Source organism: Mandrillus leucophaeus, unplaced genomic scaffold (genome assembly GCF_000951045.1).
Source record: "Mandrillus leucophaeus isolate KB7577 unplaced genomic scaffold, Mleu.le_1.0 Scaffold50, whole genome shotgun sequence".
Classification (NCBI taxonomy): domain Eukaryota; kingdom Metazoa; phylum Chordata; class Mammalia; order Primates; family Cercopithecidae; genus Mandrillus; species Mandrillus leucophaeus.
The window spans coordinates 7406182-7430552 of record NW_012105365.1 but is presented as its reverse complement, the minus strand read 5'-3'; the positions used below and the strand labels follow the sequence as shown (position 1 = coordinate 7430552).

At 33.8% G+C, this 24371-nt stretch overlaps 1 long non-coding RNA gene across 1 annotated transcript in view; it reads left to right on the top strand.

The window, feature by feature from the left end:
- Positions 1 to 11452: 11452 nt before the first annotated feature.
- The window catches only part of LOC105550961, a 54640-nt gene continuing 41721 nt past the window's right edge, over positions 11453 to 24371 (top strand). Inside the window, exon 1 of the long non-coding RNA XR_001007806.1 lies at positions 11453 to 11583. This is a non-coding gene — a long non-coding RNA (uncharacterized LOC105550961). The remainder of the gene's footprint in view (positions 11584 to 24371) is intronic.

Below are 24371 nucleotides of genomic sequence, written 5' to 3'. Positions count from 1 at the left end.
GCTTTTCAAAGTTATGTCTTTGATTTCTTCTAAGCTATTTACTATTTCAAGAGGAAAACTTTTCCTTTTGGCATTGACTATCTTTTCAAAGCTTTTGAAATTAACAACAATTGCAGGATCTGTTTCTTCAATATTCTGTTAATCATTTGTAGAGATACTCATTGTCATGCCTTATCAATGATTTCTAAAACTGTTTTTATGTAAAAGCATTTCCAAAGGCCTTTCAGTGAGTCTTCTTGATTGGCATTCACACTGTAGACCACATATTGTTTGCATAGGGAAATAAGCACGAGAAGCTATAAAGGAGGCAATACCGTACTAGTTCACAGGATGCACTGGAGAGGTCCGTTTGGGAGAAGGAAAGCCAACTGAATGTTGTTACTACATATTACAACACTGTGTGGTTGTCTAGGAATATTGTCTATAATGTGTAAAGCCTTCTTCGTGAGGTTTTATTTGACTGTTTTCTCCTTCAGGAAGCACAGTTATTAGAATTGTATGTCATTTACAAAAACCTTCTCATTAACTAGTGTTGATATTGAAACTCCAGAAACTTGATAATTTTTTTGAACATTTTTTAAGCACATGGAGATTTACAAAACGGTCATTAGAAAAGGTTGAAACTTAACTCTCAGCAATGAAGTTGATCTCTTCTGGAGGCTTTCTGATCCAATGCTTTCTTCTCCTCTAGTAAAATAAATACTGAGAAAGACATACACTTTCAAAGCTAAAATTTGTATTGCCTATAATTTTTTACATTGAATTATGCTCACTTGTATAGACTCCTTCATCAATGCTTTTTAAAAATTAGATGGTAATGTGATGTTCACCTCACTGTCAGCTACAGCTGCCTCCCCTGTTGTCTTGATATTGTGGAATATGGCTTAAATATACAGCAAAACTCAAGGCTTCCTCCTTCATTAATTTATCCTTCCCTACTACATTCTTCCTCTTAAGCTTCTCAAACATGTTCGCAGTCTCCCAGATCAACATAGTACAGAAAAAGTGTCTTGATCACTTTGGTTTAACATCTACTTTTCCAGGTTTATTTTAAGCTTTCCTAACATAGAACCGTGTATTATTTCCCTCACTGCACGTATTGCTACCAAAGTGCTTTATGGCTTTTTTTTTTTTTTTTTTCACTCCTTATTATGATAGTACACAAGGTGATGATTAAATAGTGTAGTATGCACATGATGTCTTTGGTGGGCTGGCTGTCCATTGTTAAAACACTATTAACTTCATTTTCTCTTCTATTGTAATCATCCCTCACACTCTTTCCTAACTTTTTCATACTTTTTTTTTTTTCAAAACTTTTCCAAAGTTATGAAGACATTTTATAACATGAGACAAAAATAAAGGCTACATATAAGTATACATTGTAAAAATAAGTTTAGGACATTGTATAGCTGAGGAAAAATAATTACACTAAGTGTGATCCTGTGATGACCGTCTTGGTGCTAGCAACAATTGATATTCACATCCCTTTTATTAGCACTCAAAATACCTTTTAAAATATCACGTGATTTTGCTATTTCACTGTTAGATTTCAAATGTAACATGAGACGTTACTTCTACATAATTTTGTAAAAATATTTCAGTTTGGAGATTTATACACCCACACACATGCACACACACACCCCAAAATGACCCTCCAAACTTAAGATACACACATTTTATATATACATCCATGTTTAATATCTGTATGTATAAACTTCAAACTTAAATTAAGCTTATATTTATATGTAAACTTTAAAAATTGTATATAAACATGTGCCCACATATGTTTGCATATGTATTTAAACATATATGTACAAGTATATACATGTATGTATATGTAATTTTTTCTTCAACAAGCATCAGTTGAAAAACCTGTTACTGAGATATGTCCTAAGATTTTTTGATATTAAAAACTAGATAGTATTTCAGCAAGATTTATTACATATATGCCTACATAAGTTTTGTTAACAAAGGAAATGTTTATGAAAAATGACAAATAATTTATTAAATTATATATAACCTTTACCTTACTTTATTTTAGATACATTACTTTCACTTCATTAGATATTAACATTTGTTGCACTCTCTAAAATAATCTTTAAAAAATTATTAAAGAGACATATCCTTTATTATACATAGAAGGAAAAATATATGTATAAATGCAACTAATTCTGCCAGTAATATCAGAGACCGAAAGTCAAAAAATCAGACGACATTTCTTCTTTTTGTCAATCAAGTATTTTAACAGAAACCGTGGTAAATACCACTACCTGTCCACCAAATTCCATTTTTTTTTTTTTTTTCTGTGCAGTAGAATTAGAGCCAAGCACATGACTGGACTCCATTCCCCATCCTCCCTGAAGGTGAATATGACCATATTACTAAGTTTATCCAATATTACGAAAGTCGAGGCTTCTGATAAGGGCATATGTGCCCATTCCACTCTGACTTTCTGCTTTGTCTCTCTGGAAGTGGCAGGTGACAATGTCACAGAAAAGGATGGAGCCCGAAACTCCTTGTATTACCATATGAAAGATAGCTACCTACCAACAAGGAATGTCTATTTTGTTTCATTATGGGAACAATAAATAAATTCCTGCTGTGTTCATGTCATTAAGCATTTTGGGTTCTGGTTGTTACTGCAGTTTAGCTTACCCTTACTATTACAGAAGTAATTTAATACATTGAAATTTTTGTGCAAAAACATCAAAGATTTGTAACTATTTTGCTTTTTCATTAAGAAAGTAAGAATTTAAAAATTCAGTCATCAAAAACATTAAGCATGTAGAGTTCTAAGTTTGTTATAACCTCTAAATATACTAACTCTTTATATCTTTATTTTGGCTACTTGGCTGGGAATATTAGCTATATGGTATGGTGACTACATTTTCTATCACTTTTAATTTTATTTTATACTTTTTTTGTGTTTATAGTTTCCCTCACAAAAACTATGAAACTCTTCAGGATCATATCATGTATGTTTTATAAATGATCCATCCCACCTAGTATATACTAGTTACATGTTAGGTTCATAACAGATGCCATAAATAAAATTGAGAACTTTGGTGGTTTTTGTCATTATTCCCTCTCATATATACCAGTCTTTGTCCATAAGGTAATTCTATGAAAAAGGATAATGATATGTATATCAAGTATTAAAGCAAAAATGCACAATTTTCATATGTTCTTTTCATTGTAAATGAAGATACGAATACATTTTTAAAAATTCGTTACAACACTGTTTTATCTTGGGGGTTGCTTTGAGATATTTAATATTTTTCCCTCTGATAGTTAACACAAAAGTTACAAAAAAAACAAGTGTGGATCTCAATGATCTCACACATTGTGTTATTTTAAATTACTTTATAACAGGGCATCATTATAGAATTAAAACAAAATGAACGTGAACAATATTATATTACTATAATAACAAATTCTAATTTTTTCAGCACAATATTTCAAAAATAAGCTACTTTGAGAATAAAGCAGTTAAAAATAAATTGAATAGATTTCAAATAATTTTCATTTAGGCAACTTTTCATTCTAACCATAAATAGTATAAGCATGCAAGCACAGGCTTTGAATGCATATATATGAAAATGAAATACTTACTTTTAAATAACCCAGCCTAATCACAATATTGAAAATAGTGATATATCATCAACCATTGAAACTGCAGTAAAACATTTTAATATTCTGAATTCATTTTATTTTTCATAAACTACATCACCAGTATTAATAATAATTATTAACTGGACAAAACAGGATCCATAGTATTTATTACTTTTTACATGGTTAAATCACCAGTTGAATCAACGCGTTGTGAAATATAAACTGAATCATGTGCCTTTTCCCTCAAAGTTCTTATTTCATTCGTGGTTAACATTATCTTTTTGCTTTTTTTTTTTTTACTTGTTTTAAGGCTACAGTTAGAAACATGCTTATATAATCAAACACTGCCTAGTGTATTGGGTAACTATAAATAAACAATAATTCTTAGTTCTTTCCTTATGTCATCAAACACTGCATTTGATTATTAATAATATTAATAAATTAGCATCATTGTTTATACAAACGTGCTCTTTTGCTGTGTCATTTTCAGCGTCAGTGTTGGCATCCTGTTGAGTCAAATGGAAGATCATGCACAGTGATGTCTTAAAAACAAATCAACAAAACTTAGAAAGAAACGACAAGAAACAGCTAGACAGTTTGCCAAACATTTAGATGCCAAGAATTCTTTACAGCAATCCATCTCCCTCTTTTACTAGAATAAAATATGCAGGAGTAGGGACATTAGACTTTTGAAATACTTTTCACCACATGTAGTTATGCTAGCAATTTTTGTTAAAGTTAATGAAAAATCTATTACAGACTCTAGGCACTATCACAGATATGCTATTCTTGGATCCCTCTCTCAGGTCAATAGGGCTGCAGTACTGGCTAGCATGCTCTTTGGAGTTTTGTGGAATTTGAGATGGTAATTCTTCATGTAGGTAATGCAAGCAATGCCTATGTTACCAGAGAACTAGGAAATATGGAAATTTGTCATTTATTCATTTTTTCCTATTTCTTCCCAAAAGTCATGAATAATAATGTATACTTTAATTTGCTATGCATATTACTTAACTACTTTCATGTCTTTTACTTTCCAGCTTCCACAATCAAATGAAAACATTCTAGGACCTTATATTTAGAACTTTCATCTTACAGATTCTTTCTTATCCACAAGGAAATTTACATTGCCCTCAGGTTTACCCTAACACAATTTGCAAGTATGATTGGGGTAGGGAGAAATGTAACAAGTTTTCACCTTAAACTTACTCAGGTTAAAAAAAAATTACACACAATGAGGGCCAAGAAATAAAAAAACATTGTTTTATGTGACAATGTTTTTTCTTTTTTTATCAACAAGGTAGTCTGCTATAAAAACAGATTGGGATTTTTTTCCATTATATTTGAGGTATTGCCTTATATTAGAATTATTAAAATCCCAGTAGTTAGATGATGTAAGTTATATATTAGGTCTGGAAAACAAGCATCATAATTTTTCAAGCAATATAAAATTAGGGTAGACTTTAGAGTCTTTGTGGAAATTAAGTCTAAGTGGTTCAAGTCGCTGAGTTGTCACTTTCATAAGGATGGCTGAAAATAGGGCAGACAACTGCTCCCCAAACGACTGCATCTCTACCATGTTTAATGTGTTTCAGATCCTCTAAGTTATTCCATTCTTTTCTAAGTATAAAAGTCTATAAACTAATTATGAGCATGGTTAAGAAAATCTAAACAGAAAGTAATATTTAAACGTTTATTATAAAAAGTAATCATACACTTAATTCAATACATAGCTAGCAGCTATTAATATGATTATTTAACTTACAATAATAGATTTTTACATACTCCTCTTACCTTTTTTATAACACTATGAACACCCCCAAAATGAGTCACACTGCTTGTATGCATGTAACTTGGTAGGCTGTTTACAAAGAACAGTGGTTTCCAATACTGGCAAAATATGTATTTTTGGTTGGCCTCGAATTTTTATACCTAAGAATGAATATAAAGGATCTAAGTGAATGAAGTAAGTAATCAGGATTTAAGGAATTAGCAATAAGGATTTCATCACAGTATTATTTATGATATGAAAATGTTGATAATAGCCTAAAAGTAAATAAGTTAAATAATGAGTAAAGGATTATTTGGTCACTAAAATGATATCATACATATTTCATTATGTATGTGGAAAGATAGTCACGTAGTATCAGGCAAATTTAAGCTTAAAAACAATGTGTGGAATATCAGCTTACTTTTTATGAAATAAACATAAATATAAAAATTTCTGGGAAGATATAAAATCTGTTGATTTTAAAAAGTAATGATCAGACATCTAATACTAGAAATAACTCTCTGTTATAAAACTTAATTGTAACATATTGTACATTTACTTCACTCTTTTTCTGAATTATTAATATTATTATTATTTTGCTGGGACTGAAAAATGCTTGATAATCAAATGCAAAATACTTTAACATCTACTGAGTATTAAGGTAGAATTAACAAAACATTTACTGCTTACGTAAAGCCAAATGTATTGGCAGTCTTTTTACTGGCATCAGGCAATCAAAAAGAAAAAATATCAGTGATGTGATAAAGGATGTAGCTCATGAACTCATATAAATGTTTTGTTAATTCTACATTAACACTCAGTAGATGTTAAAGTACTTTGCATTTAATTATTAAGCATTTCTCATTTCCAGCAATAATAATAATAATAATAATAATAATAATAATTCAGAAAAAGAGTGAAGTAAATGTGCAATAAGTTACAGCTAAGTTTTATAAAAGAGAGTTATTTCTAGTAATTAGATGTCTGATCATTACTTTTTAAAATAAACAGATTGTATACAACAGTGAAAAGGATGTTGAAACTAAATGTAGCTCAAAGAATACCTCTTTCTTGGTTTTGCTTCATTGATCATAGTTTCCTTATTAAACATAGGAAGTTGTGCTTGGAGTTGCCTTAAATTGTGTTATGTCAATCGAATTGAGTTTAGGAGGAAAATGTTTTGAAATACTAACATGAATGGAAGTAAAACCTTAGAGTCTCCTCTTCATGCACTGTGTGCTATCCTCCTGATAATACCACAGATCTTGTGCCAAACTCTGCAGACCTGTTCCAGAGGTACGTCTAGCCCACAGTGTGTGAGCAGTGAATTCTGGGCACTCTTAGAGCTTGAACAGATCAACTTTGGAAGTTCAGTGAATCATTTTAGCCCACGTGGAAATGTCAGTAGCTGAAATCTTAGTAAAAACAATTAGTGGTCTGAAATACTAAACTCACTTGAAAGTTTGTTTTCACTTTAAACATCTTTTTGGCTTGTTGTACATCGAATACAGGTCATATCCGTTGCCTACATACTTGTAGATTAAAAAAATAACAACCAAGGATGTCAGCACTGTAAACTATAATTGTAATCAACATATATGATGGGTATAGTTGCTTTATCTTTTCAAAAGTAGACACGTTTATTAACTGACCAGGTTACAAAAATAAACACAGCAAATGTCTCAGTTCATCCTTCTAAGTCTTTTGATTCTTCTAAGGCTTTTGATCTGGCCTTCCTTGTTGTCAGCATCTCCACTTTCTACAAAATGAGTGGTCTTTTTCTTTATTGAACATCCTGGAGAGGATGATTTGAAGGGCCACAGGGAGTTATCTGCTTCTTTGAAGCATTTTCTAACAGTATAGATCTCATAAATGAGGTACTCTGTGCTGATGATGCCGTATTTACCAAGAGATGGACCAAAGTGTTATCTGTGAAAGCAATTCACTTGTTACTGATTTGGCCATAACCATGCTTATAGATGAGTTCATTTATTGACTTCAGGTTTGGGCACTCCCGTGCAAAATGTGGTTCCACAATTCTCACATTGTTAATTGAAGCCTCGTTGAGGTTAAAAAAAGTTCCTTTCAAGATCTGATGAAGGCAAAGAAGCTGGAATACCTTTTAGACCTTTGGACTCACACCGTTAATATCTCAGATCCTGATGACAAATGCCAATTTGGGTTCTGCAGGTACATATAACTTGTCAGTTTTTCTTGCCATCTTATCCAATCGTGTATCAGTTCTATACATTTGCCTATATTCTTTGTAGCAGTGCTTCACTTTTTCATAGATAAGCTTCCTCCTTGCCTTCAGAAGCATCTTTTGGGCTAAACTTCTTTCTCAGGCATTTGATCTTCAGGTCTGCAAAATTCCTTCACAGTTTCGTAAGGGTTTCTGGAACAGCAGAACCTTCTTCTTCCCTTTGACATCCTTCTTGGTTTCAGCTAGAAAAGAGTGGTTGCTTTTTCCTTTTAAGAAGTTGTCATTTTTTCAAAGCATTGAATTAAGGATTTCCATGGTGGTAAGAAATGCAGAGAGAGCATGAAAATTCATTGACAAGGCAAAAAGTTGACAATTGTTTGTGGGCAAGCATTTTTTTCTTAAATATAAAGTGTGAGTTAAAGAAATGAGCCAAAGATGTAGGTGAGCCAGATGGATACAACTTTCATTTTATTTTTTTCTCACAACTGTATAAAATATTGTTTTAGTTCAAGGTATTGGTGTGAATATTCAAGTCCCACTCAAGCCACCCCAGAATGTTAAGATTAATAATACATGTCAAATAAGAAAAGCAAACATTATGGATCCAGGTGTAAATGTTATTTGTCGTGTTTCTAGCTTTGCTGAGGACTTTTTTTCCTCTCTCTGCCAATTAACTTTTTTTTTTTTTTACAGGAAGTTATCTTTTATTCCATGGGTGAGATGTGTTTCTAATCTTTTACTCCATGCAGAATAGCACCGTTAAGGAAACTTAACTTTCTTTTCTTTTTTTGAGATATAATTTTTTTTTTTTTAAGCCACAGGTTTAATGTGCTGCCCTTGACCTGAGAAGAAAATCTTGGATTTGTCTTTAGAGGAGGGATTTTGCTATGCCCCACAGTGTTTATGACCAAAGCACATATTTGCTTCCTTTGTCACTGCTGTGGGGTTATCATGTGCAACTGGGTTAAACAAATGAAAAATACATTCCTATCACACACCCACCTCTGAGTCCAGATAAAAACAAAAGAACAGCACTATAAATGTCATCATTAGTTTGATTTCGTATGTATGCATATATATTAAATGTGTGTTTGGTATGTACCTATTTGACAATGAGTCAAAAAATATTCTACTATCATCTTTAATAACTCTTATGTAAGCCAAATGTGGCATGAAGTGATGTGATCCAGAACTCTGAGTAATCCCAGCCACAGTTTACTAGGATTTTCAGTAGTTATTGAAGCCTATGAATGTGTGTAGCTTTTCTTTAAGTCCTTCTGAAAACAGGTCTGTCCTTGAGGTGTCAGATTAACACTCCACTCAGAAGACAAATTGTTCGTGGGCACACTGGACATATGAGAGCCATTAGAAAGTGTGCTCTGCATTCTTGAAAAATGAAAAATTCTAGGCAACATTACATCTTATAAATGCAAGATGTTTATTATTACAGTACCAGCAATAAATGTTTAGAAACTGGAGAGGGTTCACAATGGTTCTGACTAGGAACATATGCCTATCAAGTTCATTGGAAGCGGAGCCATTGATTTTTGGCATTAAGCAAAGGGTCTGGAAGCCATTATGCGTTTAGGCTTCTATGAGTATTTAATTATATCAATAGGAGAACACAATTTCTGTTGTGTGTATAGTGCTGAATGTCTCCATTTATTCATGTTACTGTGCATGATAGATGAGTTTAAACCAGATGCTGTAACTTTCTTGCTATTTGGCCAAATTATTTAAATCATATTCTTTGAAAATTCAGAAAATACCCTCCTAAACATCATTAAGGAAACTTCACCCATGGAATCTGTTTACAGACTTTTCTAAGGATGCTATACACATTAACATACACACACAACTGTGTATAAACATTTCCACCCCTTGATGTAAACTAATATATACTACTATATTGCTCTTACCCTTACATACTTTTCCAGGTCTGTCATTTCTGTCTTTCAATGATGCTTGCTTGAATATGTGATTACTACTGTTTATTTTATATTTGCCACTGCACACTCAGACATTATCTAACGATGCAATCCAAACCTTTTTGTCTGGCAGCTTTCTTTTTATATGACTGCAGTTAAGATATGAGCTCTGGTACTCTTCTACTGTTTTTGATAAAGGTGATTTTACATTTAGAGTAAAACATCTTTTAAAGAAACCCATTCCTAGTTTGAATAAGATAAATACATTTTATATATAAACTAACACTTTGCGTTAGCACTTAGAACAATCAATAACTTACACGTAGTAAGGATACAAAAAATATATATCAAATGAATGACTGAATGAATGAGCTTATGAAAGCCTCCAAACAAAAGAACAAACAATAAACATACAACTATTTCCAAAGTAGTCGTTTTCTACCATAAACTATTTCTTTTATTTTTATTTTTTAAATTGACAGATACAATTTTATGTGTTTACCATATACAACATGATGCTTTCATGTATAAATCCACAGGAGGTAATGCATTTGTTAATTAGCTGTACTGAACCATTACTATGTAGTTCTGATTTAAGTAAGATTGTTGTTCTTGAATTGTTCTATTGGCCTGTTGGCTTGGGAGGAACCATTGTTGGGATTTGGAATTTATAATTCCATTTAAGTTTATAGTTTATTTAAGCTCTGGATCATTACTACCCAATAGGTAATGCTAGTCATTATTTTTTAGGCATTGTGCTGTGCCCACATATTTCTTATCTTTTTTGTGTCTTCAGATACATGATGTATTTGTTCCATTTGCAGTTCCTTGTTACTCCATGACAGACTCCATGACAGAGAGAATCTCGGGAGACTGAAAACAATAGGCTCTGAGGTCAGATTTGGCAATAGCAATAAGTTGCCTCATTTCTAATATAAGAATAATTCTATTACTTGGGTAATGACTTTGAAAAATACAGAATTAATGAATATAAAGCAGTTACCAATATGAGTATTATAAATTAGATCCCCTCATTAGGTAAGCTACTAGTAAAAATATCTCCTAGAAAACAATCATCACCTGTCGTCTTTGGGCTCTCAATGGGTATAATTTTGTCATGGTCAACACAATATTACTTACCCCTGGTAAACTGGTTAAAAAAAAAAATAGTGAGTCCAAATAATTTTAAATAGCAAAATAGTTACTAAAACTGAAATTCAATAAAAAGTAAATATGAAAAGGATAAATCAATATAAAAACATCATATTTGTGTTTTCATTCTTGTTTTTTCCTCTTCCAATGCATTAAGTTAAAGTTAAAATTCTGAATCTAGTATAACAGCATCAATGACAAATTTAAATGTGCAAGTCAGAGGAAGTTGAGGGAGTCAACAAAGTTAAATAAGACTAACCAAAAAAGGAAATCTTAAAAAAGTTAGATGGTAAGACATGGTACTTACTGTCAAGATGTAAATATACCAGTTTTCAAATTCAGGAAAATTTTCCACATGAGTGGAATGAAACACAGGAGAAGAAAATAATTTGCCAGTGTTATAAGGGTAAGCCCATGTGTGAAAAAAAAGAATAAAACAGAAGAACAAGGGAGGGTAACAAAGCTAGGCCATTACTTTTGGGTTGGGAACCAGATGATGGATAATCCAAATGCAACATAATTGTGCATTTAAACTAGGACAAGGTTTAATTCCTTTAATATGTTTATATCTTTTTTTTTTTTTTTTTTTTTCTCTTGCTACATTTTTCCTGTGCTCCATGACAGTGCTAGGACATAAATTGAAGACATGGGGTGGAGGGGCAGTAATCAAAACCAAACAAAATAACCCTCTTGTTATTTAGTAATTCCTCCTTCTGTGGTATTCTAGGAATTCAGATAACTCGTTAACAGCTATCTTTTATTTACAGTGCCTCAAGCAAGAGGAGTACTTTCTTTTTAAATGTTTATGGTAGAAGAACATCAAGTATAGTTGTCAACAGACTTCTTAACATTACTGGTTGTGCCTTGCCTCCAAAGCATGGATTTGATAGCTCCAATATTGTAATCTAAATTTCCTGGTAAGAATTTTGTTATTTCATTACGTGCTTAGGTAAAACAAAGTCTTGGTACTTTTTAATGGCTCTGACACCTTATTTCTGATAAGACACAGATGCTTTAATTTCTTCGCTTGTCTTAATTTGGTTTTAGCTTGCAAATAATTCCATGACGTAAACATGCATGATTAATACTAAACACCATGAGAATATCAAATAGTATTTGTTACAGTAGTAGCAGTGGGAGCAGGAGGAGTAATAGTGTCAGTGACTAACATTTGTTTTCAAATTCCGGATTTTGCTCTATCTGCTTCATATGTATCATCTAATCCTGAGTAAAAGCTCATTTTAAAGATGAAATAACAGAAGTTTTAAAACATTATGTGTCAGGCCTCTGAGCCCAAGCCAAGCCATTGCATCCCCTGTGACTTGCATGTATACGCCCAGATGGCCTGAAGTAACTGAGGAATCACAAAAGAAGTGCAAATACCCTGCCTCGCCTTAACTGATGACATTTCACCACAAAAGAAGTGGAAATGGCCGGTCCTTGCCTTAAGCGATGACGCTATCTTGTGAAATTCCTTTTCCTGGCTCATACTGGCTCAGAAAGCTCCCCCACTGAGCACCTTGTGACCCCCACTCCTGCCAGTCAGAGAACAACCCCCCTTTGACTGTAATTTTCCTTTACCTACCCAAATCCTATAAAACGGCCCCACCCTTATCTCCCTTCGCTGACTCAGCCCGCCTGCACCCAGGTGAAATAAACAGCCATGCTGCCCACACAAAGCCTGTTTGGTGATCTCTTCACACGGACGCGCATGACATTATGTAATTTGCCCAATGTCACCTAGCAAGTAAGTGACAAAGTCAGATTGGATATTAATACTTTTACCCATTAAGATATATAAACTATTTTTTTTCTTATTAAGCTTATAATTTAGTTAAGATAATTATTTCCTTTATTGAAAAAAGAACAGTCTCTTGAAAACTGTTTTTGAATATTTTATATTTAGTAGTTTATTCATAGGTCCTGGCCCTCATTAGATCATGACTATGACACAAAAATCATCTTTTTTTTTTTTTCTTGCCTATGACAATTTTGTAGTACTACACAAGAGGGGAGTTTAACTCTGCTTTCCTGTCATCCAAAATATCAGCTTCTACTTCTTTTGCCACCTCCTAATGGAGCTGGAACTCAGCAGGGCTTGCTTGATAATGGAGCATTCTACAATGAATGCATCACACGCTGCCTGGCCCCAGAGTGGGCTGCCTTTACGTAGTGCTACTACTGCTGCTTCTACTTCAGAATACTGTGCTGCTGTTGACTGCTTTGTCAGGTTCATGGAGAAAGACCATACATCATGCATGGGAGTCAGATTTTCCTTGGAAAGTCATTAATTACAGCCACGAATACTGTAAGTATCTGACTTGAGGTGAGGAGGAATATACTCTATCTAAATCCAATGGGAGGCTGAGCTTACACGCTGAGGTATGGAGAGTTCTGGATCTCTGCCAATAATGGAGTGCACCAGCATAACTAGTGAGAAACAAATAGACCAGGAGTGGCAATAGGAGTGAGCAGTAGTATCAAGATTCAATATTTAATGAGAGGTGGCAATACAACAAATCAATTCTGCTTGAGACTATTTTCCAAAGAGATTACTGAGTGTTCTTTCCATGAAGTATGGTGTGACGCTTAATTGACCCTCTACGGGTTATCTGATTCAATTAGAGTTTGGTTTTCTATTGAAAAATACCCCAAAGCTCTCACCTTCAATATAAAACACTCTCCACCTTCAGCCAGGTAGTTTCAGGTAATAGATGATAATGGGATAGACAGAAGCAAAGTCTCAAAAAATTCTGGATCAAAGGTTTATGTTCACAATAGAACCTGGTAATACGGGTTCATTTTTGAATGCAGAGTAGGAAGTTGTGGTTGAAGTTTATCAACTAGAGGGTCTATAAAAACATATACGTTATAAAAGTAGACTTTCATCCAAGAAACAGAAATATATACATCACATCATTTCCTGAACATTAGGAATCCATTTTTGAAAATTCATAGGTTCTGCATGAAAATACTAACTGGGGGCCTATATTAGTTTCATGTGGCTGCTGTAACAAATTACCACAAACCGGGTGGCTTAAAACAACAGAAATTTATTCTCCCACAGTTCTGCAGGCCAGAAATCTGAAATCAGTATCGCTGGACCCAAAACAAGGTGTTAGCGTCATTGCACTCTCTGGAGGCTCTACAGGATAATCCATTTATTGTCTTTTCCAGTTTCTGGTTGCTATCAGCATTCCTTGGCTTGTGACCATATAATCCAACCTCTGTCTCCCTGTGCAGAGTGTTCTCCTCTCTATGCATGTCTAATTTACCTCTGCCTCACTTTTATAAAGATACATGTAATTGCCTTTAGGGTCCACTCAGATAATTCAGAATAACCTCCTCATCTCCAGACCATTAACTTAATCATATCTACAAAAACCTTTTTTCCAAATAGCAAAACATTTAAAAGTTACAGAAATTCGGATTTATTATAGTATCTAGAGAATATTATTCAGCCTAACACAGAATGTATTTTCTGTTAAGATGGAAAAATGATAATGGGCTACATGTTAACCCAAGACTCTCAGGCGATACCATGTAACTGAAACATGGTAAAACACTTTCGTGTAAGAAATATAATACCATGTAAATATATAAAATACATACTTAAAATGCTACTTCCTGACCATTACCTGATGAATATGGATATTAAAATAGAGTTTTATTGTTTGTGTTTGTGTGTTTATACTCTACTAGGAGAGTATAAACCAGGAATATATTCTGTGGGGCATGCCTAAAATGAGAATGTTGTTTTCTGAGAATTGCCTATAGATGGGTCATAATGACCCATATGATAAATGGATCATGGGAGAGAAACAGTTTCTCCTCAGAGAAAAAGAATGAACAGATGACCAATGTGACAAGATTGTAGGTTTTACATCCGCCAAGATGTATTTGTGAGTCTTTAAATCATTAAGAAAAAAATAAAGTCCAACATTGGGAGAATCAATCCTAAAACGGATCTTCCTTTCACTCAGCCCAAATAACACTTCTCAATTTTGTGTGTGTGTGTGTGTGTGTGTGTTGTGCTGTGCTTTGATTCGGTTTGTTTTTTTACTCTAGGACTCTAACAATTTTGACTTTCTGATTCTGGAAGATACATTATCCAAAATACATCTAAAATTTTTCAATTGACTTCGTTTCTACTACTACCACTCTGGTCTAAGCTATCACCTTTTGCCTCAATTGCTCTAATAGTCTTTTAACCAGTCTTCTTTATTCCACTCTTGCTTCTCTGCAATTCATTTCCCACACAGTGATCATTTAAACATGTAAGTCAGATTATTTCAGTTTACCAGTTGCAAGCCCTCTAATTTTGGGATCTAATCCAAATTTGTACTGTAATGCTGGTTGATGTGCCCCCAGCTTGCCTCATCTCCTACCACTCCTTCCCACTCTCACTAGCCACATTAGCCCTCCTTCTGTTCATCATTAACTGTGCTGAGCTTATCTCCACTTTCAGAGCTTGCTGTATCCTGAGCTGGAAGGTAATTAATTCCCCCAGAAAATACACCACTGTTGGGAATCATGCAAGTCTCAGGTGATCTTGAGACAGCCCTGTCATGTCGGTCCAATCTAAAGCAGACCCTGAACCCCAGTCACTTGTGAATGCCTTACTCGGCTTTATTTTTTTTTCAGGGAATCATCATCCTAAGAATTGATCTTATTTATTCACTTGCTTATAGTTGGTAAGCACCACAAAAGAGTTACTGCTCTGTTTATAGGAATGAGAATAGTTTCACTTGCAAATTTGCTTTTAAGAGAATTCTTTATGTCCTGGTTTTAAACACCAACTCATCAGTCTGTTTATACTGCTGGACTAAGGCATTTCTTAAGGACAAAACTTAGGCACAAGGTCACACTGCAAGTAGATATGTGGTTTCTTTAGAATATCAAATCCTAAGGTGTGTCAATATTGAGAGTCTGCTGAAATTGTACCAGGGATTTAACTGGTACACCGAAAATGGGTTTTAAGATGCCCAAATATTTATCTTTTTTTGGAGTCTGTTGTGTGAGATCTAGGATGTCTCAGGAGGATGTCATGACAATCCTCTTGTGTTTGCCCAAGTATGCAGTGTAAACAACAAATGAATCATTTTCTGAGTTGCCATGACATTTAAGGAATGTTGAGAAGTGCTGCACAGACACGACTAAATCCTTGCTGTGCCCTTCATAAATACCTATGCCTTTCCTGGTACAGAAGACATGCTCCAGTGCTCTCCTGACCCTTGCCTCGGTCCATTCGTGTTGCTGAAACAGAATATCATGGACCAGATAGCTTATAAACAACAGAAATACATTTCTCACTTTTCTAAGTCTAAGATCAAAGAGCCAGCAGGTCTGGTGTCTGGTGAGGGTTTGTTTCCTGGTTTATTGTTGGTGACTTCTTACTTAGTCCTCACATGAAGTCAGCTTGCAAACAAGCTGAGGGATCTTATCACATTTATGAGGGCTCTGTCTTCATGACCCAAATACTTCCCAAAGGCCCCACCTACCAATATCATCTCCTTAGTGGATAGGATTTTTACGTATCAATTTGGAGAAGACACACACTTTCAGACCACAGCACTCCTCAAAGTCCTGGACTTTGGGTAAACTAAATGGAAGTTGTCCTCATGGTTAACAAAAATTGCAATAATGGTACAGTGTCTGCTATAATTTATATAGTCTTTGAATATTGTTGTTGGCATTAATAGTAAATTTTTATAAATAAAAATAAGTAAATTTATTGGTTTGAGGTTGATGAAACCAAACAAAAGAGTCAGTAAACTCCATTTGATAAAGGAAAACATACAGGAAATTTTAAAACAAGCAAAACAAAAATATAAGCAAAAACAAAAACAAAACACAGTTTAAAACAAATTATAAGTGGCATTTTTTTTTTCTGTATGTCATGCCAGAAACATATATATTAGTGACACAGATTCTTTTAGGTTGCCCAGGATGTTAAAGGTACCTTATCCTTTTTGTTCTAAGTATCAATTAGGTTGAAACACCATTTCACATCCTAGCTCCCATCAACATGCCTTGGGTTTAGTAAGGGGCTTAAACTTTGTGCCTGATCATATATGGTCCCTATTTATTGCTTCTCAGCAAACTCTTCATCTTCCTCAAGTCTTTCTACATATGGCTGTTTCTGTCTTTCCTCTCATGTCACGCAAATCAGTCCCTCTTCCGCCCATCTATTGTGTAGGAGACTTCTACTAAAGATTGAGGAGAAAGGGAAACACAGTTGATGTACAAGAAATAGTGCTGCGTCAATGAGCAGCACATAATTGAAACTGGTACATTATGTAGCCTTCTTTAATATAAAGGTGAGGTCAGTTCCACACTGAAAAAATATTCTTTTCACTTATGGGGCCATCTCTAAATTCACAATATCCCAGATACCTGTATATTTCTTCATGGAAAATTACAAATTACACATTTCTTTACATTTTCGTTAGTATTATTTTTATTACTTTTTTTTTCTTTTTCTTTTTTGTTTTTTGGAGATGGAGTTTCACTCTTGTTGCCCAGGCTGGAACGCGATGGCGCGATCTGGGCTCACCACCACCTCTGCCTCCTGGGTTCAAGTGATTCTCCTGCCTTAGCCTCCCGAGTAGGTGGGATTACAGGCATGCACCACCATGCCTGGCTAATTTTGTATTTTTAGCAGAGACCAGGCTTCTCCATGTTGGTCAGACTGGTCTCAAACTCCCGACCTCAGGTGATCTGCCCACCTTGGCCTCCCAAAGTGCTCGGATTCAGGCACAAGCCACCATGCCAGGCCTCCTCTTTACATTTGCATTTTCAGCTAGCTTCTCTAGTCTAGGCACTTACATAAAACTGCTTTTTCACAAATTGAAGACCTATCAAGGTAATACTCCAATCAATTCTTAAAAATTAAACTTTTTCTGCCCTCTAAGATTTGTAATTATTTATTATATTTGATAGCAGATCTTGTAAAAGCTGTCATGCTACATAAGTCTTCATAACATAAAAAAGGTGGGTTTTTTTTGTTTTTTTGTTTTTTTTTTTTTCATTATCCTAAATTAGTGGGAAAAAGGATTAGGTCTGAATTTAGTAACCAGATCCTAGTTAACATTTAAAACCTAGAGGCCCTGTTTATACATTGGCAGAAAACAAGGCCAACAAATAGAGCCCAGTGTGACTGCTCTGGAATAGTTTCTTCTTTCCCATTGAGATGAGACATAGGAAAACTCTATAGCAACTGGAATCAAGAACCAAATTGGGCGGTAAGATAAATACACTTTGGCTCAGCCAACAGTTGAATTGATAAATGTCCACTTCAAGCCAAGCTGTTTTTAAAGAGCATATATTCCTTATAAAAATATCTGGGTGGAGGGAGGCGAAGTTTGCAGTGAGTCGAGATCTTGCCACTGCACTCCAGCCTGCGTAACAGAACAAAGCTCTGTCTCAAAAAAAAAAAAAAAAAAAAATTGGGGTACAGAGAGGTGAATCTAGCCTAAAGTGGGTTGGCCTGGAATACTTAAGAATACAAATATCAAATGAGTAGGACCTTTAAAAAATATGGGAATTTATAGGGTGGTTTTCCAAGTGGAGGAAACCATACCCTTAAATGCCTTTCCTTTTCTGTTCTTGAGTTTCTCAATGGTAGAGATACTCAATCCTCCATGCCTGATATTTCACACGTTAGTCTATTACCTCAACTGGGAATGTTAGAGAGGTTAGATACAAGTTTAACATTGGGTAAACAACTTGTATATCAGTAAATAGACTAATTCTGTGGTTCTCTGACTTAAATTTCACTTAGTACATTTCAAAAATAAATATTAATTCACTATAGCTACTAAGTTTTGTAATTTGGGTAAGTGAAAAATTAAAAAACAAAAAACAAAATGACCTCTATATATAATCATTTCACAAAAGAAAAGGTATTTTAACACCAGAAACAGTAAAAAAGCTTCTTAGACAAATAATGAAAAAGTCCTTAAAGAAAATAAATGTAGCTTTGTAAAAACTTTTAAATATTATGTTCTAGTTTTCATTTGGCCCAGACCCAAGGGGAATTATTCACAGACTGACTCCAAAATACAAGCAAGTGATTGGGTATATTGGAATAGCTCTTTTTGTTTTTTCTTCCTGTCACCACTTTTCTCACTATAATTACCTGGAAGAAACTTGCATCTTCAAGCACATAGGTTCACATAACTTCTGAGTCTCCTTCTGGTTTTCATTTGTTTATAACTTTAAACCACTACTGACTTTAAAGTGTTCAGCATAAAACCCAATTTGTGCTTTTATTCATTTACAACAGATGGGGTCAGAGTGAAAAGAGGGGCAGCTTATAGCTTCCCTTTTTTGTAGCCCCCTTTATTAAAATCACTTGCATCATTTTTATAAGGTTCACACTTTTCTCTAAGATGTAATGTTTATAAAGGATACTTTATTTAGAAGTGTTTAGTAAGTAGTAAACCTGGACCCTGAAAGTCTCTATAAAAAAGTTATGGCCAAACTGACCTTCATCTAAATCACAATACAGAAACCTAATAATTTTTCAAACATGCAGAAGCCTTAAGCAGAACGAAATTCCAATAACACATGCTACAACTGATGACAATGAATGCAGCCAATTGCTTACCAAGAGCTATTGCTTACCAGGGTGAGAAACAAGATGAAAAAAGACTTACTACTCTTTTTGACTGAAAAGACATTGTCAGTCAGTCTGCCAATGGACTAGTACTTAAAATTCGTTTTAGACTTACAACTACGGGGATATTAGTAACCATTACTGATAACACACACACACACACACACACACACACACACACACCCTTTATATATTTCTAATTCCAATTTTAATTTGAAAGGGAAATGCAAGAAGCAGGCCATGAAAGTGAAGGGCAACGCATGATAGGCATAAATCAAATTAATGAATAATTTTAATAAAGAAAAATGTATTGAAAGAAGGAAATTGCTAGAAAGGGAAGCACACCTCCATCTTCCAGAATATGTCATTTCTTTCTTAGCATGTATGTCACTGGACCATGTAAAATTCCTGTCAACTATCCTCATACTTTGCAGTTTAGCTTACAATATACAGGATAGACTACGGTAATAAATTGTGTTGGTCTGATAAGGTAATATGTGAGCTGTATCGCTGAGTATGTCTTTATAGTAACAAGTATATAAAAAGTACTTTTAAAAATCACTTAGCAATGATGAAGTTCTTTTCACCATTTATATAAAAATGCAAAATGTATTTTCTATTTTATACAGAAAAGGACAAGCAGATATAAAATTCCATGTGCATCACCACTTATGCCCCATAGAAAATATTATTTGCATAAAAGTAAGTGTAGCATTAAGTGGCATTTGGTAGAAGACAAACTAACTTCAAGAAAATCACGGTCTTTCAACAAAGAGTGATTTGAGATATTTTACATATTTAAAATTATAAAATAATAAATAATTAAGACTTCAGTTTTGACTCAATTTGATTGATACTATTTCTCTTAAATATTCTTTTTGTTTAATACAAAGGATTTATATTCTCAGATATAATGAAAGATAAGGGGAATAATTTTAATGATTATAATAATGTTTTACATTTATGTAAAAGAAAAATATCACTGACTCTAGTATAGAAAAAATTGAGAAAAACTGAATTTATGTTTTATTTTTTAAATAAAACAAATTTCTATTATTACTGATAGTAAATATGCATTGTAGAAAATAAATGAAGCAACAAAATTAATATTTTCCCAATCTAAAGCATAACTAGTATATTGAATTTTGGATCTTTTTATGTGTAAGTATTTATATTTTATTCTTTTTCTGATCTTATCTTACATTCTCTTGCGACCTGTTTTTTTTTTTTTTCCCACCAGCATCTATTTTCATTTCTCTATTTCTATAAAATTATAACTTTTAAATACATAATTTACATTTAAATTATCTTAATGGACTCCAAAATGTTCAAACCAGTGGCTAGTTCCAGACAAAATATTGTTTCTGCTTTTTACTTTTTTATTTTTTATTTTTTTTGAGACAGAGTCTCGCTCTATGGCACAGGCTGGAGTGCAGTGGCGTGATCTTGGCTCACTGCAAGCTCCTCCTCCCGGGTTTACACCTTTTTCCTGCCTCAGCTTCCCGAGTAGCTGGGACTACAGGTGCCCGCCACCACGCCCAGCTAAATATTTTGTATTTTCAGTACAGATGGGGTTTCACCGTGTTAGCCAGGATGGTCTCGATCTCCTGACCTCGTGATCCGCCCGTCTTGGCCTCCCAAAGTGCTGGGATTACAGGCGTGAGCCACCGCACCCGGCTGTTTCTGCTTTTAATGTTTCTTAATCTTCTTTCCTCTTTATTAGACGTTCCTTAAATCTCTTAATTTAGGATTTTTTTCTACTGTCTCTTCTTAAAAATGTTTTATCACTGAGAACTTCTAACATTTATAAAATAGAATAGGATGACTTCCTGCGTACTCATCAGCTAATTTCAACATATGTTAACTCAAGTCAATCTTTTATCCCCAAAGACATACTTCCTGTCCCTGCATAAAACAAAACTAAATTATTTGCAGTAAATCCTAGTCTTAATATTATCATATCATTTTCCTCTTTTTTTTTTTTTTGTTTTTGAGATGGAGTTTTGCTCTTGTTGCCCAGGCTGGAGTGCAATGGTGCAATCTTGGCTTACCACAACCTCCGCCTCCGGGGTTCTAGCAATTCTCCTTCCTCAGCCTCCTGAGTAGCTAGGATTACAGGAATGAGCTGCCACACCCAGCTAATTTTGTATTTTCAGTAGAGACTATGTTTCTCCATGTTGGTCAGGCTGGTCTCAAACTCCTGACCTCAGGTGATCCGCCCGCCTCGGCCTCCCAAAGTTCAGGGATTACAGGCGTGAGCCACCACGCCTGGCCTCATATCACTTTATCTGTAAAACTACAGTTATATATCTGTAAGACAGGTGATCTTTCAGGGAATAGAATGATGGTCACTAGAGGCTGGGACAGATAGTGCAGGGGTTTGAGGGATGAAGGCATATGGTTAGTGGAAACAAAATGGACTTAGATAGAAGGAGTAAGAAATAGTGTTTGATATCACAGTAGGATAACTATAGTCAAAAATAATGTATGTATATTTCAAAATAACTAAAGCAGTGGAATTAGAATGTTCCTAACACAAAGAAATGGCAAATGCTTGAGGTGATCAATACCTGAATTATCTTGATTTGATCTACACCTTGTATGCTAATATCAAATTTTCACATGTATGCCATAAATATGTACAATTATTTATTCATAAAAATGAAAATTAAAAAAACTATAAACAAAAAAGCAAAAAAGTGCTCTTTTAAAAATATAACATAATAACATCAATATACATACTATGTATATGTAAACGTGTGAATATGGGTTTTTTAAGTATCTAAAAAGACATGTACATATACACACACATTTCCTGTACATGTGTTTGCATATGTAATTACATGTGTCAGAATAAAAGTATTAATATAATGAATCACATGTGGTAGACTAAAAAAATCTATTGAATACAGTCTATTAATATTTTTAAAATGGTTTTTTTCCTTGTGCTGTATGTATAGGGGTATACAGTCAAATTATTGTATTTTAAAGGCATTTGGAATAATTTCACTATGTGTGGTTTTATCATCAATTCAATATATAGTTTAATTTGCTTCACTTTGTTTCAGCTTTTAGGAATTACTATTTTTTCCCCACTTAAAATATTTTTTAGAATTATGCAATACATTTTCATGGATATAGAATACAAATCTACAAAACACAGTATAGTTGGAGAAGGCCAACTCTTATTTCTTTCCCTCTAAGCCTTGTCTCTCCTTTTCCCATGTGTGTGTGTGTGTGTGTGTGTGTGTATATATATATTTTTTTTTTTTTTTTTTTGAAACAGAATCTTGCTCCATCACCCAAACTGGTATGCACTAGCCGATCTCGCCTCACTGCAACCTCTGCTTCCCGGGCTCAAGCGATTCTCCTGCCTCAGTCTCCCGAGTAGCTGGGATTACAGGCACACACCAACACACCCAGCTAATTTTTGCATTTTTAGTACAGACGGTGTTTCACCATGTTGACCAGACTTGTTTCGAACTCCTGACCTCAGGTGATCCACCTGTCTTGGCCTCCCAAAGTACTGGGATTACAGGTGTGAGCCACCATACCCGGTCGTTATCTCTATATTTTCTAAATTTAAAATTACTTTCCAGCTTTTAACATACCGATATACATATGCATATATTAACCTAGTCAATACATGTTGTCTATATCCTAATATTTGGCTATTTATACATAATATCCTGCTATGTTGTCTCTTTCTTAAACGATCACATATTATACCCATTTTTTTCTTGAACTTGCTTTTTATATCTAACAATATATATTAGAGAAAACTTCTTAGTAGTTTGTTGAGGTATTCCATTTGTCATTTTAGTATTATCTGGATTTCCATTGTGTTACTATACTGTGTTTATTCAACCAACTGCAGTATCATACTTATGTACATTTGTTTTTTTCCCAGTTTTTACAATTCAGATATTGCAGCATAAATGGCATTGTACATATTGTTCTCTTTTTCATATTTTTGTCAGTATATCTTTGGGATATGTTCTTCAAAGTGGGATTGCTGGGTCACAAGACAAAGGCATAAATGTTGCTAGACTTTATTAAATTTCCCTTCATAGTGGTTTTGAACATTTTGCGTTTTCGTCATCAATGTATGAGACTGTTTTGTTCATCCTTACCCACAGAGGACATTGTCAATCTTCTGGATCTTAGCCAATTCAATATGTGAGAAATTGGATCGCAGAGTATTTTAATTTGCGGTTTTCATATTATGAACAAAGCAGAACATTTTTTCATATTTTAAAGGTATTTATATTTTCATTCTTTTTGAGCTATCTGTATATTTTGCCTATTTTCTATAGTGTTAAGGCTTTTCTTTATTTTTAGAAGATATTAATATGTTTCACATACTAACTTTTTTTGTTGTGTGCGTTACATATTTCCAGTTTCTCATTTGCCTTTTACACTGAATTTTTTTGCATTTACAAATTTTTATATGAACAAATTTATCAATATTGTCTATGTTTTGTGTATAAATTGTCATAGTTTGAACAATTTTCTCCATTCTAGATGTACAGTGAAATTAACCTTTGTTTTTACCTAGCACTGGTATATAGTTTTTTTCATTTTAGATTTTTAATCCATTTAAAATTTATTCTGGCATAATAGGTAAGACTGGAACAAAATTTGTTTATTTTTCTTACATGGCTATTTCATCACAAGATCTTAATTATTAAAAACTAGTATATTTCACTCACTGACTTGAAGTCTCACCTTTGTCTTATACCAAATTTATATTCACAATTTGGGCTATTTCTAGAATATCTATTATAAGGTACCAGTTTTAGTCAGATGAACTTGTTGAAATTAATGAAGCAGCTGTCCAGAAGAATGTCCTGCCTCTTGGGTTTGTCTGCTTGATTCCTTTTGAGGTATTTTACTTTATTTTTCATTTTGCTAGAAGTTAAATTTAAAAGCTTTATAAAATCAAATGAAGCATTTTTGACTAGAATAAAAACTGATGAAATTATATCCTTCATAGTACATCATAGCAGAATTTATGTAATATCAGTTTGACCCACCATTAATTGCACTATAATTTGTCACTAAACAAGTTAACACTGATGATCC